Raw genomic sequence first — 18,615 nt, 5'->3', positions numbered from 1 at the left:
AACAGTGCAGTCACAGTAGACATTGTTTATGGCCATGATCCTGGGAACTAATATCTATGATTCTGGGAAGTATTATCTAAAAAAGAATAACAAAAAAATCCACCTTACATATGGCTGCTTTGGTGTAAAAGAAGAGCTGGGTTCATATTCAGAGGAAGATAGTGAAGGTAAAAAAAAAAAAGCCACTCCTAGCCTAATGAGTAACCTCAAATGGTCACAAGCCCCAAAAGAAATCTTGGAAGAACTTAAAAAGACATTCAAAAATCAAATAAGAGACAAGTAAAAATTAGAAAAAAAAATAAAAGCAATTCAAGAAAATTATGAAAAGAAAGTTAACCAATTAGAAAAGAGAAACAAAATCTTAAGGAGGAAAATAACTCCTTGAAAACTAGAATTGGACAAGTGGAATTGAATGACATTATAAAGTTCTTTCAAGTGCTGAAACTCCAGGCCTATAACAGTAGCTTTGGAGAATTTAGGGTGACTGCAACTTATCAAAGTCTCCTCTTGGGGGGATATTTAGAGCTGTAAATGTCACATAAAGAAATTTAATCCACCTGTTGTGAAACACAAGCTTTTAGAGAGACCAAAACCAACTACTTTGGAAGGAGGAAATTCTCAAATCTATATAAGAATAGTAAAACAGTGATCACACAAAAATTATGTTTGACATCAGAGGGCAACAATAATAATAATAACTGGCCTTTAAACTGTCAGGTTTACAAAAGTCTCAATCACAACAATTTTGTAAATTAGGTAGCATAAATTCTAGGCGACCCACTTTTCATAAGAAAAAGCTAAAGCTCAGAGAGGTTGTGACTTGGTCATGGTAATAAGTGAGTCTGTCACTAAAAAGCCATGTGGCCCTGAGGAAGTCAGCACACCTCTCTAAGTGACTTGTACAATTTTCACCTCCCTAAGATGAAAGGCTTTCCATTTTGGAAATGACAAAGGTCTACAAGTCACCTACTCAGCTGCAAATCCTATAATTCTAGTAAATGCCAGATAAACACCTAGCACCCAGATCCCCTGAATCAGGTGCAATATTATACAACACTCCTCCTAAAAGAGGTGGAAATTTTCTTTGCCCTTAAACTAAGAGCAGCTAGGTGACACACTGGATAGAATGCAGGACTTTCATTGGGAACACCTGAATTCAAATGCAGCCTCAGCCATTAACTAGTTTTGTGACCCTGAGCAAGTCACTTAGATTTTGCTTGCCTCAGTTTCCTCAACTGTCAAATGGAGATAATAATAGCACCTGCCTCCCAGAGTTGTTGTGAGGTTCAAATGAGATAATATTTATAAAGTATTTATAAAGAACAGTGCCTGGCACATAGTAGGTACTTAATAAATGTTTGTCCCCTCTCTATTCCCAAAGCAACCAATCTGCGACAGACACCCAAACTTTGATTTTATTTTGGGGTCTACCTAATAAACACATCTTTGTGAACTTCCCATACATGAGTTCAGGGTTAAATTCACGATCACAGACTTAGAACTGGAAGCAACCTCAGAGACCACCGAATCCAACTGCCTCATTTTCTTTTTTTTTTTTTTACACAGGAAAAGAGGCTCTGGGAAATTAAATAACTTGTCCAGGGTTATAAGGTGTCAGAGGTGGGATATGAACCCAGTACTTCTGATCCCACAGCCTGTGTTCTTTCTCCTCTACCATAAGATTATTATAAATTTGCAGGATAAAGTCTCTCTTTGGTTTGAAAAAGGTAAGAAAAATACTTTTTCTTTAAGGAAATGAATCAGCTCTACAGGAGATTTTAGAGACAGCATGGCATAGTAGTTAAGGTACTAGACTAGAGAATAAAAGACACTTGAATTCAAATCCTGTCTCAGATATTTACTAGCTACGTGATTCTGGGCAAGTCATTTAACCTATTTCAATCTCAGTTTCCTCATCTGTAAAGTGGGGATAATAAAACATCTACCTCACAAGGTTGTTTCGAGGAACAAATAGCATAATATACGTAATATCTTTTGCAAACCTTATAATTATACGTGGGGCATATAGGGGTTGACGCGGACCTCCTAGGCTAGAGGCTATGAGTTCAAGGATAGGAATTATCACCCAAAAGACAAGCAAAGGCTTGATTCTGAGAATAAATTTTCTGCCCATGGGAAATACAGGTTTCCTGCTGTGCTGGGCCAAACCAAGATCAACATTTATTGTAAAATTACAGATTTCCTCCTACACAGTCATCATGCTGTTCCCCCGAGCTCTTCCAGGCAGAATTCTGTAGTCTGCAGACACAAACTGGGAAGGACAAATGAGCATTTTGGAAGGTAAATGCTCTGCCCTTTAATGTCATTTGAGCATCACTTCGGTTTTTGTGTTATGTGATGTGGTCAGCAGCAGAATTAGATGAATTTTCACACTCTCTTTGTTGGCTATAACCGTGTTAGTGCCTCTGCTTTCCAGGCTGAACAGTTTGCTTCTTTGCATTTCTCTGCCATACTACAGTTCTATTCCTTCCCCTGCTCCACTTGTTCTTATTACTTCCCTGAGACATGCTTTAATCTCTTGCAGATTTTTTTCTTGGTGTATCCCGTTGTCCAAGAGAACATAATTAAATTGCTTTATAATTTTGCAGATTATGATCTTTATTAAAATCATGATTCAGTGGCTTCCTTTTAAAATCTGAGTTTCTACTGATGCCCCAAACTACTTCGTGATGTGCACTAGGAATTCCTTTTTTGGGGGGCACTCTCTAAACACCTCTTAAGACTGTTTGGTCATTTGTTACTTCTATTGCGTGTCAACAGGATGATAGTCTTAGGCTAGGAAGGGGGATGGCCTCGAGGCTGCAGGTTCCCCACCCCTCTCTTAGGTTCTTATTCTTAGGATCATGGATCGAGAACTAGAAGATCACTTTGAGATCACTGAGTCCAACCCCTTCATTTTACAGATGAGAAAACTGAGGTACAGAGAAGTTAAGTGACTTGTCTAGGATATCACAGCTAGTAAGCGACTGATTTCGGGCTTGGACCCTATAAAGGCAACAGTGAATACATGAAAAGAGTTCTAGAATCTATTAGCCATGATAGAATGCCAAACATTATATAGTCATTACTGAACAATGCAAAAGTAAAGGTCAGCAAGAGAAATAATGTCCATGCCAATCTCTCATTGCACAAAGCTCTCTTGCTAGATGTCGGGCAGTCTAAATCACACCAGCCCTCTAGCTAGGACATGAAGACACGGAATAAAGATAAATAGGCTGGGATACAGAACTGACATCTGCTTTCAGTGATCTTTATTAAATCCTGTGGTCCCCAAACACTCACTAAGCAAGTATTTATTTATTAAGCATTTTCTAGGTGTTCGACACTGAGCTAAGCACTAGGCATGCAAACAAAGGCAAAAACAATCCCTTCCCTCAAGGAGCTCATATTCTAATAAATGAAAATAACCAGGTATGCACAAGCTGTATACAGTGTGGATGGAAAGTAAAATCAGAACAGAAGTCAACACTGTGTTGAATGATGTGATCAAAGGAGGATTATTGTTTATTTGTTTGTTTTAAACAGCTTAGAGATAGAGAAATGGTTTGACAAACATTTAAGAGTAAAAGGAGACAGATGGATTGGATACCTCAGAGAAAGAAATCCCAAAGGAGATGTTCTAGAAGTTATAGTCAATAAGACTGAAGAAAGAGGGCCAGATTCTAAGGATTTTTATTAAAAATTATTACACTAGTTTCCTTATGCCTCATTGAATTTCAAAGTGGAAAGGAATTAATTATGAGGTCCTTGAGGAGTAAACAGAAGGATCAATGGTAAAGTTGCAGAGAGGATAAGAATTTGAGAATGTAGATGTTCTCAGATTTGAGAATGTAGATGTTCTCAGATTTATCCATGTTGAGATCATCAAAATGCCTCCTTTGAAAGAAATGTGGTTAAGAAATAACCTAACCCCAACAATAGTAAAAAGTCACATTGTATTGATTTATTCAATAAGCATTTTTGAAGTGTCTGTTGTAAGACAGGCACTCTTTTAGGCACCGAGGAAAAAAAGAGAGAGCTTTCCTATCAAAAGTGCTAGCAGGCAGGTAGACAGTCTCCAATGAGATGTTCAGTAATGTTTGCTTCCTGTTTTAGTCTGCACATCAGAATGACCTCCACCCAAAAGATGGATCCACTTTTCTAGTGGAATTGTGGCCAGGCTAGATTCCATCTACTGATGTCATACCATGTCTCTTCCCTTACAGGCTGATGAGAATAACCCGGCTTTTTTTCACTCTGAGTTGTTTCTTTGAATTTAGGTAGAAATGAAACCACCATTTGACAAAGGCAAGCCAACAGCTAGTTTTCTAATTCTCTGAAATTATTAGCATGCTTTAATAGCTCTGCCGCTCATGTGGACCCCTGACTGACCTCATAATTAATTCCTTTCCACTTTGAAATTCAATGAGGCATAAGGAAACTAGTGTAATAATTTTTAATAAAAATCTGTACAAAACATGATTAAAATATTCAGTAGGAAGGATGTTCAGCCCCTTTAAGAAAGCCTCCAGTAAGCAGCATCTTTGAAACAGGTGCTAGAAACAGTTATAAAACACAGAAATCAATTAAATAAATTCTTTCAGTACTAATTAGCCATTCTTTGGGAAGAAAGAGGAATAATGGTAGTGTTGGGGAAGGGAGTAGAGATAGGAATTACCTATATTAAAAGCTTATTTGTCTAGGTAACTAAATCCTGATTGGAAGATGCATGTCGAAGGAGAGGTGATCATTCAATGTTAGATCTGGAAAGGACATTAAAATTCATATGGTTCAACTCCCTCGCTAAAGATGAGGAAACTGAGGGCCAAAGATGTAAAGTGACTAGTGACAGGGCAAGGATTATGGATAGGTTTTCTAACTCCCAGGCCAGTGTGTTTTCTATTGCTGCCACCCTACCTCAGAAGGAAGAACAGCATTGGAGGTTCATTGGAACCTCAGTATCCTCATCCATAAAATGAGGAGCTAGGACCAAATGATCTCTATGTGCCCCTTCAGGGCTGACATTTTATGATTTTGTCGACTTATCTTCACCTTTTCTGTCTTAATTGGGGAGAGAGAAGATCAAGGAATAGAAGTATAAAAAGAAGACATAATTATAATTTATCATATTCATGTAGCACTTTGAGGTTTATAGAGCACCTTACTGCTTTGAGACTTACAAAGTACTTTACATACATTAATCATGTTTGACCTTGAAAACAAGCCTATGAAGTCAGTATTATGAATGTGATTATCCCCATTTTACAGCAAAGGAAACTGAGATTCAGAGTATAATTGACTTTTCCAAGGTCCTATATCTAATATATGTTAGAGGCATGATTTGAAACTACTCTTCAGATTCCAAATTCAACACTATTTGCACTATACCAGAAGGCCTACCTTTAAATGGAACTAGCTATTAATAAGCGTTCAAGGTCTACCCTGAGGTTCACTGTATCTCAGAATAGAGGATGATTAGGAATGGCCCTAATATAACAAAATACTAGGATATTAGAAGTTGAGTCATCCTTAAGTTAGGGCAAAACCAGCACAAATCTTTGCCTACCATTTGCAGCTAATGTCTCACCAACCCCATTATCCAGTAACACCTCCTTCTTACTCAGACTGGTCTTCTTTGCCCTTATTTCTTTTTTTATTTCAAATATAAATTTGTATTGATATCTTTTGTTTTCTATATCACCAGAGCTTCTAATATATTTCCTCTGACCCCTTCCAAAAAGCCAACCCACATATCAAATATTCTTTAGAGAAAAAAAATGAGAAAGAAGAAGAGAAAAAATCAGGAAAGTTGATGAATATGTTGAAAAAGTTTGAAAATATATGCAATGTTCTATACCTATTGATTCCCACCTCTACATAAGAGTAGAGGATAGGGGTGTCTCCTCATATCTCTTCTTTGGGGTCATGCTTGTTCTTTGAAATTTTAGAATACTGACATTTTATGGTTTTGTGGGTTTTCTTGACATTTACATTATTGTAGACAGCTTGTATATTGTTTTCTTGACTCTGTTTACTTCATTCTGCATCAGATTGTATAAATCTTTCCAAGCTTCTCTGTATTAATTTCTTACAGCACCATAATATTCCGTTACATTTATATGTGACAATTCATTTAGATATCCCCCAATCAATGAAGATCTACTTTGTTTCCAATTCTTTGATGACATAAAAACTGCTATTATAAATATTTTGGTGTCTATAGAAACATTCTGCTAATCAATGACATCCTTGGGGTATAAGTACAGACTCTTTGGGTCAAAGGGTATGTGCATGTTAGTCACTTTATAGTCATAACTTTTATTGCTTTCTACAACAGTTGTACTCAATCACAGTTCTACCAACAATACAATAATGTGCCTATCTTCCCACAACTCATTCACTACTGATTATTCCCATTTTAATCATCTTTTCCAATTCCATGGTGTGAGGTAAAACTTCAGGGTTGAGGTATGTATTTCTCTTATTATTAGTAACTTGAAACATTCTTTTATATAGTTCTTAATCATTTACCATTCTTTTGAAAACTGTTTCTTCCTATCCTTTGACCACTTATCTATTGTAGAATGGCTGCTGCTGCTGCTGCTGGTGTGTGTATGTGTGTGTTGTGTGTGTTTGTGTGTGTGTGTGTGTGTTCATTTTCTATATATCTTGGATACCAAACCCTTGTTTTTTATTTTTTTATTTTTGCTTATTTTTTAATTTATGGAATAAAACAAATATTACCATAACATAGTATAACAAAAAAAAATGATTGCACATGAAACTGCAAATTTATTATGTACAATTTGTTATTCCTTTTAAATATGTGATAAAGTTATCATATAATTTCTTTTTTCCCCTGTCCCCGCATCCCCTTGTATCACAGGAATGGCTACCATTAAACACTATGTGTGTGTGTGTGTTGTGAGTGTGTGTATGTATGTAAAATCATTCTAAACATATTTCTATTTATCAGTTCTTTCTCTGGATGCAGATAGTATCTTTCTTCATATGTTCTTTGTAGTTAATTTGGGTATTTATAATAGTCAAAATGACTTATTCACTCAAAGTTGTTCTTAAAACAATATTTCTGTAACTGTTTACAACATTTTTTTTTGCTTCTGCTCACCTTCCTCTTTGTTACTGCATATGTCTATACATGTTTTTCTAAGATCGAGCTCATCATTTCTTACAGAACAGTAGTATTTTATCACAATATATACCACAGCTTGTTTAGCCATTCCCCAACTGACAGACATCCAAATGTTTTATTTCCATTCTATCTCTTTCCTTTTTATCCTAGTTACATTACTTTTATTTATGCAGTTTCATGAAATCAAATCTATTTTATCTTTTGCAATTACCTCTATTGCTTGTTTGGTTAAGAATAACTACCCATAGCTGTGAAAAGTATATAATCTGCTTTTCCTCTTTTTTTTTTGTGCTATGATCTTTGATTTTAAGGTCACATGTCCCTTTAGAATTTTTTTGTAAAATATGGTATAAGATATTTATTTAAGCTTAATTTCTGTCACGTTGCTTATCATTTTCTCAGCAATTCTTCAAATCAAATACTGAGTTCTTTTCTATGTAATTTATTTTTAATTTTTAAAAAAATGATGCATTGCTATATTTTATCTTTATATCACTTAAATTTCTTTCTTTTACCCTCCGCCAATCTTCTTCCTGGAAAGCCATCTCATGTAAGAAAGATTCTTTTAAGAAAAAAGAAAATGAGGAAGAAGAGCGAAAATCAACAAAACTAATCAATTAATTGATAATATATGCAAAGTCTCACAACTTGACCTTCTCTGCCCTGCCCTCTACAAAGGAATGTGTTTTATCACATTTCTTCTTTGGGCCAAGGTTGGTCTTTGTGATTTTACACCATTAATTTTCAATTGTTCTGTGGCTGTTTCCATTTACATTTTTGTAGTTACGTATATGTTGTGTTCTTGGTTTTGAATACTTCACTTTGAATCAGTTCGTGTAAGTCTTTCTATGATTCTCTGCATCCTTCATATATTTCATTTATTACAACAAAGTAATATTACATTATATTAATTTAATCAGTTTATTTTAGCTATTCCCCAAATAATGTTGACCTTTATTTCAATCATCCTTCATCTGGTAATGACTCTGGCCTGCCCTGGACCAATCTGTCTGTATATCTGACCTCTATCCTATCTTGGTGACCAAATAATGATTCATCCAGTTATACCTACTATAAGGAGCTGATGTCCATAAATCATTACCCTACCCTGCCGAGGCTCATTTGACACAGATTTCTGAAATATGGATAATGATTGACATAAGAAGGACATTACCATAGATAAGACAGAATGAAGGCAGATGCAGAGATTTTTTTTAAAAGACAAAGCTGCATCAGCCCAGAAATTTAGTAAATCTACTGTTGGAGCTACCACCATGTTAACAGCATCATTGCCAACACCTGCTGTTATCTATCATAATTGTAGGCATGTCATTTAAAAAACATGCCTACCCATTGGGCCATACTTTACAATGACGGCTTTTATTTCTTTTTTCCCCCACAAGATTTCAATACATATAGTTTTTCCTATGTTTAACCTTAAATTTTTTTTCTTGATTTCCTTTCATGAGGTATTTTATATATATATTTTAAAATCTCCCTTCACTTCCTGCCTTAGGCTATCTTGGAAAACTTCCTAGAAGATCATGTACTATAAAATAACCAAGGAATCAAATTTCTCACAGTCCCCCTCAAAATACAAATAGATTGAGGAGACACATAACTTCTAGAAACAACAAGAAAAAAAGAGCTCAACAAAAAAATCAATGAGCAAACTGAAGAAAAATTTTGATTAAAAATTTTATTTTGTAATTGCTACTTAGAAGAAACAAGAGAGGGAAATGCCAGGGAAAGGGCATTAGAAAGCAGAACTATAAACAAAATAAATTTCATGAGAAAAGCTGAACTGGCTAATAGGGATATCAAGAAATTAATGAAAGACTTGAACTTAGCACACATACACACACACACATATACACACACACATCTCTCTCTCTATATATGTAATGTATATATATAAAATGCATATACAGATATGCATTAATACACACATAAATATTCCTTCTGATGTATGTGCTTGTGTATATACACGCATACATGTATGTATATATTTGTATACACACATATGTATATATCCCAGAAGAAAATAATAAAAGGAAGATCTGAGCAAGCTAAAAAAAATTCTAAATGGAAAAAACCCATAAAAATAGAAAATAACATTTAAGAATCTAAAACTTCAGTGGAATCATCAAAGAATAGAATAAATGCACTGGAACAAAGAACAGAAAACAATGCAATCAAATAGATCACACTGGAAAAATATTTGGAAGTAGGGAAGGAAAAAAAATTACATATCTAGAAGACAAAATCTTAGTATATTGTTATTTCTGAAAAACATAAAAACTGATCTTATGTCAAGAAATTATTCATTAAAAATTCCCAGGACCATAAAAAAATAATTCAACAACTGACCATCAGCAAATTTAAAGAATCCAGGGAACTACAAGAAAAATAATTTTTAGTCAGTTCACCCACGAACATCAATGTCAAAAAAGCAGCAATAAAGGGAAAATATTCTTCTAGGATCCAGAAAGAAGAAAAAGAAATACTATCATTAGTATCTCACTAAATTTTTCTGCTGAAACTGGGAAAAACCAGAGTTCGGCCAGGATTTATGAATATATAAAAATCATGGGTTCCAGGGAAGTGATTAATGAACTGCCCAATTAACTAACACACACACACACACACACACACACACACACCACACACACACACACACCAGAACCAGATAGATTCACAAGCAAATTTTTCTAAGCCTTGAAAGAAAAATAGCCCTATGTCATATTAACTGTCCCTAAGTAAAAGGGAAAAAAAGACTACTTTTTTTCCATGAAGTCATATAGTTTCAGTCTCCAAACCTGATTGGTAAAAGCGAGGCTAAAGGAAAACTACAGGCTTATCTCATTAATGAATATAGATGCCAAAATAACAATTAGCAATAGAGAAAAAACACAATAAAGAAATGTATATTAAAAATATCAACCAATCCATACCAAGCATGCAAGGATAGTTCGATACAAGGAAAATGATTATAAAAAGTTACATCAACTCATATCAAGAGATACTAAAAAAGATTTTGATAAAATATCACATCCACTCACATGATTAAAATATTACTTGAATAGGTCTGTGATTTCATCAATGTGGGTATTTCCTCCATTAATTAAGATCACAAACCCATTCACGTCATCTCATGCTATGTGATGCTTATTATCAATGTTCTGCCAATGGGTTCCCACAGAATGTCCACAGAAGATCCACCCAGATTGATGGAGGCCTTTCTCTGGTTTAGGTCTTTATTCTCCATTTCATGGGTACCATAGGAACACTCTGATTGTTCACCTATTATTCCTCACTTTTGCTGCGTGACTGGCCTACCCCTTTTTCAAATCATATATTTCTTCAAAGGTATCCTTCAGGCCACTTTTTACACATAGTTCACCATCAGACATGCTGCAGCCTAACTATATACATCATGTATGTCTTTACTGCCTTTAGAGTTCAAAGCAATTTTTATTCCTGGTGGCATTCCATGATTTGCAAGCACAAAGCATCTCAGGAAGAATGTTGTGTTAAGAAATAAGGTCTCTGTACTTGATTTCATTTTGAAAATATTAAAAACACTGCATCGTTTCGCAAATGTTATCTCCTTTTTAATTCTAGGCCCAAATCATTGTCCATCTGAAGTCCCTGGCCCTGTTACAGGAAGTGAGCTGCTAATTTAATAGACTGACCACACAATGATAGGCCATAGACTGAAACACTAGCATTTTTCATTTATTTAGTTTTTCCTGTATAGATTTTAGGATTTCCTGCATGGATTTTGAGTATTCATGAATTTCATTGAGAAGGCCTTGTCTCTTCTGGGGCTTCATACAATCAGATCATAATCATTCACAAACAGAAATATTTGAATGACTTCACCATTCATAGTGAATCTTGATTCCATTTGTTCAGGACATCATCCTGGGCAGTAGTAAGACCACAGAATTTGGCAACATAGAATTCCTTTTCTGCTAATAATGTGATAGCCATTGAATAGAATATCTCTGTGGTTGCATTTAACAAGGATATTCAGGTGTATGAATGATCATAGATTTGGAACTAGAAGAGACTTTAAGGGCTAAAATATTTCTATTGTGAGGTTTTACCATCTAGAAAGTTCTAAAGATTATTAAAAAAAGATCGAGATAGTAAATTATTTTAGCATGGTAACAGGATTTAAGATTAAGCACAGAAAAAAATATATTTTATGTATAAAATTTAAAAAATCGATAATATAAATATAAAATAATGGCAAAACATATATTTGACTTTCAATTCACCAAGATACACATAAGACCTTTGGAAAAATTATTTGTATAGGTGGTGCAGTGGATAGAGCACCGGCTTTGGAGTCAGGAGGACCTAAGTTCAAATGCAACCTCAGACATATAACATTCACTAGCTGTGTGACACTGGGCAAGTCACTTAACCCCAATTGCCTTACCAAAAAAAAAAAAGATTATTTTTGTCAGAAAAATTTTGTTATTAAAGAATGCAAATACAACTAACATCTCTTAAATATCTACTGTATATGGAACACTGTGCAAAGTATTGATGAAAATACAAGTTTAAAGAAGACATTGCTCTGCTCTCATGGCAGCTGGTCTAGTAGAGGAAGAAGTAAAAGCAAATGACCTGTGAAGCAGAAGGAAGATTCTTTACACAGGACCAAAAGACCCAAAGCAATTTATAGGCCCATCACCATCAATGACTTACTTTGTAGAATTGGACAAATGATTAAATTTATAAGGAAAAACATGTAGGCAGGAATATTAACAAAATCTTGAAGTAGAATTTCATCAATAGACTTCAAAACGCACTTCACAAAGTAATAACTATCATGACTATCTGGCACTAGATTAAAAACATAAAAATTAATAGAAAAGAGGAACATTATATTTCTCTCAACTATGAAAGGAAAACAAATCTTTACGTAGCAAATAAATGAAAGCAGTTGTTACAAAGTTTATTAATATAAATAATTTAGTATAAAAATAATCAAAATTTTAAGTGAAATATATTGAACCTTTTTTTTTTGCAGTAAATGAATTTAATAAAAGCCTGAGATTCAGAATACTTAAGAAACTGATATACATTTGTAAGGTTCATGCCCAATTTTCATTGGGTAAAAGGTCAAAGAATATGAATAAATAATTTAAAACAGAGGAAACAAGTTATAGTTAGTTATTTTTTCTTTCAAAACCTAATAATTGAAAAAATGCAAATTAAAATGCTTGGAGTTATCACCTCCCACAGATGGCATTGGCAAAAATAACTAAAAGTATAAAGAAATTCTATTGTTGCAGAGTTGCAAAAAATACATTATTACATTGCTAGTAGAATTTCAAGTGGTTGCAATCCTATCGGAAAACAACATGGCAATAGGTAAAATGAGTTACAAAATTGATCATAACATTTGGCCTAATTATCCATCAATAATATTCCCTAAGTATTTTATTTGGAATATATGTATATATTTTCATATATATATATACACACACATATGTATGTATGTATGTATGTATGTGTGTGTGTATATATTAAACAGGGCTGTGCTGTGCCAGGTTGAAATAGCTCTTAAGAGCCTACCTTTAAATTTTATTTGATTGTTTACAAATTGAAAATTGAAAAATATTACTAATCAGGTTTGATTTATTATTTTGCTGATTGACTAAATTTAAGAAGGTGATAGAGAAAATGTTAACAATGCAGATTAAACTTTAAAATGTGTCATGCCTTTTTGGAAAGCTAAGTGTTAAGACATATACCATCACAATGGTGTATTTTGTTGTTTAGTCATGTCCTACTCTTCATGACCCCATGGGCCACAGCACGCCAGTACTATTCATGGAGTTTTCTTGGCGAAGACAGTGCAGTGGTTTACCATTTCCTTCTTCAGTAAATTAAGGAAAACAAAGTTCAGTTATTCCCTCGGGTCAGTCACAGCTAGTTAGTGTCTGAGACTGATTTGAGCTCAGGTTTTCCTAATTCCAGGCTCAGCCTTCTATCCACTGAGCTACCTAGCTGTCTCTCTCACTGCTGTATAAATATATATGTATATACACATATGTAAAATTGTACATAATAAAATATTCATAGCTACATCATTTGTATTTTTATTTTAGTAGGGAAGAAGTATTGGTTTGTGATTTCACTGGTTTGGAGATCTCTTAATGTGTAAACTTCTTCCACTGATGAAGAAAAGGAACTTCTCTAAAATTTACTGTCTTAAAATAATTGCCTAGAATACCAAGAAGATGAGACTTGCCTATGGTTACCTAATTTGTATTTATCAGAGGTGGTTTTTCTGATTCCAAAGCTATGCCTCCATCCATTACCCCACACTTCCTCTTTTTTTGAAAAACAAAGACTAAAAAAGAAAACAGAAAAAAAAGAAAAGAAAAAATAAACTACATATAAAATATATTTCCAATGGTTCAGAAATGGTTCCATAAATTGTGGTACTTTAATGTAATAGAATACCAATGTGCCATTAAAAGGGATAAATCTAAGGAAAACAAGGAAAAATGGAAAGATAGATGAAATAATTCAAAGTGAAAATGTTTATTCGTTGTACTTTTATCTTCAGTGCCCAGCATAGTGCCTAACATATAGTGGTCCTTAAATACTTGTAAACTGATTGATTGAGCAAAGGACACAAAAGTTTATTTGTGCATGGTTGTTGGCATATGATTTGGTACTTATAAATGCTTGTGGATTTATTTATTGATAGATGGACAACTTGAAGACTGGAAAGTCTTAGGGGAATAATACTAGTACTTACAGGAAAAAATGATTATTTACAATAAGAAAGAGAAACTAATTCACTTTCTTTTAAATGTTTTATTAGAAACATCTTTAAACATAAATACAAATAGCAAGGCTGGTTTTGTAACTATTTACATTTAAGGTTTTTTGAATTTCAACACATAGAGTATCATAACTCATTTCCAGTCTTCCTCTAAGTCCCAATTAGTATAATAAATCCATTCATTCTCATTCATTTTCCTCATGTGATGGTAGTTTGTGTGTATTTCTTTTTTGTTTTTCAACTTTGCATTATTGCATAAAGATTTTTCTAGGTTTTTTTTATTCTTCACGCATGTCCATTTTAACTGCATTACAGTATTCTGTTACGTTTGAGTACCACAATTGATTTACCTATTCCTTAATTGCTGAGTAATTAGGTTACTTCCAGTTTGTTTTTTTTTAAGTTACATGTAGTGCTATTATGAAAATCTTTGAACAGAAAGCTCTTTTATTTGTTTGTTTTCAATAACACTGTCAGGCATATTCCCAACAATGGAATTCTTGGGTCAAAGGGCATGATTGTTTTTATAACTTTACTTACATGATGCCAGATTGCTTTCAGAAAAGATTCTACTTTGCAATTGTCACAAGCAATAAGGGCCTGCCACATCTATTTCCCTATAACCCCCCCCCCCAGCATTGAGTCCTCTTACTCAATTACTTTTACCTATTGGGTGGATATGAGGTGATGTATCAAAGTAGTTTTTATTTGAAGGTCTTTGATTATTAGTGAGGTTGACTGTTTTTTCAAATGACAATTATCACTTTCTGTTTCTTTTCAAAATCATCCATTCCTATCCTTTGTCCATTTATCCATGGTATTGTGACTTTTAAAATCTTATGTAGTTTAGATATTAAATTCTCATTGGTCATATTTGGAATAAGCATTTTCCTATCTTTTTCATTTTCACTATATTTATAGTTTCTGTTGTTGTTGTTGAATAGTTTAAAAACTATTGTAGCCAGGCATATATATATTTGTTCCCATGAATTATTATCAGTTGTGGGTTTAAAAAAAAACATACCTTCTCTGCACTCACTTAAATGAATCTATAATCTCATCAAATGGATATTACCTTTAGTGATGCATATTGCAACCATTCATACCTACCCATTCTGGGAGGGTCTTTCTTACTCACTTCCCTCCAAAACTGAGTTAAACCCTTCATTACATTCCCCCCATCTTTTATACAGTTCTTTTTATGTTTAAGTCTCTCTGCCTGCTGGAATTCACTGGGGTATATACAGTAAGATATGGATCCAAAATACTTTTCCTGCCAAATTGCCAACTGGTTTCCCCAAATACATTTGTAAAATAATGAATCATTCTCCCATCTTTTATATTTAGTCAATAAGCATCTATTAAGTGCCTGTTTATTTAGCTAATAAGCATGTATTAAGTTCCACAGGGGACCCACAAAGAGATGAAAGATAGTACTCAAGGAACTCACAATCCAAAAACTAATAATTTGCATACATTTGGTTAGGTTTCTACTTCTGGGTTTAATATCTATTTCATTCCAGTCATCAGTTTCTATATTTTATGCACAAGTTTGTATGATAGCCACTCTACAATACATTTTAAGGTCAAGGCATGAAAGACCCCTTTTTTTCAGTGTTTCTTCTGTCTTTTAATATTCTCGCCAATTTGTTTGTCCATATATAGCAGAGACCATCCTCTGAAGTAAATGACAGGACATTACTATGCTCTGGCCCCTTGCTAAAGGACAAGTGTTCTCCAATGACACATAATTGGTATTCATGTATTCACATGACTGGAAGCTGTATTGAAGACAATCAAAGATTGATCCAGGGGAAGTTGCCCCATGAAAATAACATAAGAGATTTGAAAAGCTCTGCCTTCCTCTCTTGGTGGGTCAATGAACTTTTGAGACACACCCAGGCCAATTCTTCCTCAGATCTCCAGTACAAACAAGTGAGGGTATTTCTCTTATTTCCCCCCACTTTGCACTCCCAGTTGCTCTGAAGACCCACAGTGAGCAGATGTCAAAGGGGAGCATCGTGTTTACCTAGGCAATGCTGAGATAGGACCTCAAGTTCCTGGATATCTCTTTCATCTGTATTTCTTGCTCTAAGCATAGGTCATTGAACAGTGGTCCTGAGACGTGAATATTTCTAGGCTTGGCAGCTACTTTATGGATAGGACTGCTTACCCAGGGGAAGGGGCTTCCTGAAAACCCACCCTTGTCGTTGTCATCATCGTCGTCCTCCTCCTCCTTCTTCTTCTCCTTCTCCTTCTTCTTTAATATGTAATTAATGCATTTATTCTTAGTTTTCAACATTTACTTCCAAAAGATTTTGAGTTTTAAATTTTCTCCCCCTCCCTCCCCAAGACAGATATAGGCTCTACTTATACATTCATATTAAACATATTTCCACATTAGTCATGATGTAAAGAAGAATTAGAACTAATGGGAAGAACCACAAGAAAGAAGAAACAAAACAGTAAAAGAAAAGGAGAGCAAATAGTATGCATCCATCTGCACTCAGACTCCAATGTTCTTTCTCTGGATATGGATAGCATTTTTCATGAGCCTTTTGGAATTGTCTTAGATCCTTACATTGCTGAGAAGAACTGAGTCTATCAAAGTCAATCATCGCACAATGTAAACCTTACCCTTCTTAAGGAAGAGTAGGAGCTCTGCCAGGATGATTCTACAACTGAAAAGACTAAAAGAAGCACAAATCATGCATAGATAGACAGAAGATCAGCACTTCTTTAGCTGCTTTGAAAGTGCAGATTCAAGATGAATATGAAATATCTCTTCAGCAGTCTTCTAGTAGTCTTTCCCAACACCAAAAGTATAATACTGTAGATGGGATGGCATATTTTTTCCACATTTTACACATTTTTTAATGAAGGCTGATGAGTTTTTTTGTTTTTTTAAGTAGTTTTGTGTATGGTAGAGGAAATAAGTAGCAATCTCATATAAAGGGTGCCTTTTCTAGAAGGGACTGCATTAATCCCTTTTGGAGGAGACACTAAATGTGAGGTATGCCTAAGCTTTACTGTAAATATTTATTTATTTTCCCCTGAACTCAGGCCATTATGAGCCATAAAGTGTTTTAGGGGTTCCGCTCTCCCAGCATTTAGTCTGGGGTCCACTTAAGTCCTGATCTGGGCCCCTGTGTGGGAAGAGAATCCCCCCCTCGAAAAATTCCTCTATATCACATATGAATGTTATATTTTATCCAAGGCTTTTGCTGCATTTATGGATATGATTATATGACTTTAAAATTGTTGTTAGCTTACATGTAAGATTTATCATGTTGACAATCTTTCTGATGAGAATTGATACTTTCCATGCGTGGTCATAATGAATAATTTTGTATTCATTCCTTTTTATTTTATTTAATATTTTCCATCTATATTCATTAGAAGTGGTTGATAATTTTCTTTTTTAATGTTATCTTTTTCTAATTTTAAAATTAATTTCTTATTTGCCTCACAAAATATACTAGGTTTATCTTTCTGGGTATGAAAATCTATGTGTCATAAGGATTATCTGTTATTAGAAAGTTTGAAAGAATTCTGCGAAGCCACATGGATAGATGATTTGTTTTGCAAGTAATTTGATTACATGTTTTCTTTCTTCCTGCACAATAATCTAGTTCAAAATATTCATTTCCCATTGCATTAATTTTTTAAATTTAGACTTTGTATATAAAAATTTATTTTCATTTAAAGTCTTTGGTCAGAATAAAACTGTGTATAGAATTTTATGATAATATCTTGGGGTTTTTTTGTATTTTTGTGATCTTTCTAATTCTGTAGGTTATTTTGCTAATTATTATTTTCTTTGTTTTGAAAAATTAAATTTGCTAAAAATGTGGTCAGTCTTACTGGACTCTGGGGAAAAAAACCTAACAGCTTTATAAATCAATTGAATTGTTCTTTCTTTTTAATTTTAATTATTTCTGTTCTTATGTAGGTTACCTTTTCTTTGCTTTATTTTGAATTGTTACTTTGTTCTTTTTTTAATGCCTTTTGATGTAAGCTTTATTTATTTGCTCTTTTTCTTTCTTAGCAACAAAGGCGCCTAGTGATATTAATTTGCCTCTTAAGAATTGCTTTGTCTGCATTTTATAGTTTTTGATATGTTGTGTTATTACTACTGACTTTTAAATATTATCATTCTAGCCCAATAATTTTAAGAAATTATTTTTAAGTTTTCATATAGCTTTTAGCTTTTGATAAAGTTATCATGCAATGACATTCATATTGCATAATAGTATAAAATATAGGATATAATTTATATCTTTTTTGAACTTTAGGGACCTTCTTTTTTTAACGGAATGTTTCATGAATTTGTGTGTCTTCCTTGTCTAAGGGCCATGCTAATCTTCTCTGTATCATTCCTACTTAAGTAGATGTGCTACTAAAGCAAGCACTTTAGGGAGCTTCTTAATGACATTAGTATTGCTATGTGATTGATCTCTGTGTGATCAATTTTTGTGAGTTTTCTGTATAGTCTTGAAAAGAATGTGTATTCCCTATTTTCTCATTAAATTTTCTTTCTAATCTATTAATTTCAACTTATCAAAGAAACAGTTCAAATTTATAATTTATTCATTTTTTAATCTTTTTTTATTTGTCACATTCTGATAATGGAGTATTTGGGTCC

General features: G+C 33.8%; 1 non-coding gene across 1 annotated transcript; it reads right to left on the bottom strand.

The window, feature by feature from the left end:
* Positions 1 to 18,275: 18,275 nt before the first annotated feature.
* On the bottom strand, positions 18,276 to 18,382 carry LOC144457250 (U6 spliceosomal RNA). The gene has a single exon (XR_013486576.1). It is a non-coding gene; the product is annotated as a U6 spliceosomal RNA (small nuclear RNA).
* Positions 18,383 to 18,615: the final 233 nt, after the last annotated feature.

Source organism: Phascolarctos cinereus, unplaced genomic scaffold (genome assembly GCF_003287225.1).
Source record: "Phascolarctos cinereus isolate Bilbo 61053 unplaced genomic scaffold, phaCin_HiC Scaffold_4;HRSCAF=312, whole genome shotgun sequence".
NCBI classification, from domain to species: domain Eukaryota; kingdom Metazoa; phylum Chordata; class Mammalia; order Diprotodontia; family Phascolarctidae; genus Phascolarctos; species Phascolarctos cinereus.
Note: the sequence above shows the minus strand (reverse complement) of the source record. Positions and strands in the feature narration are given on the sequence as shown.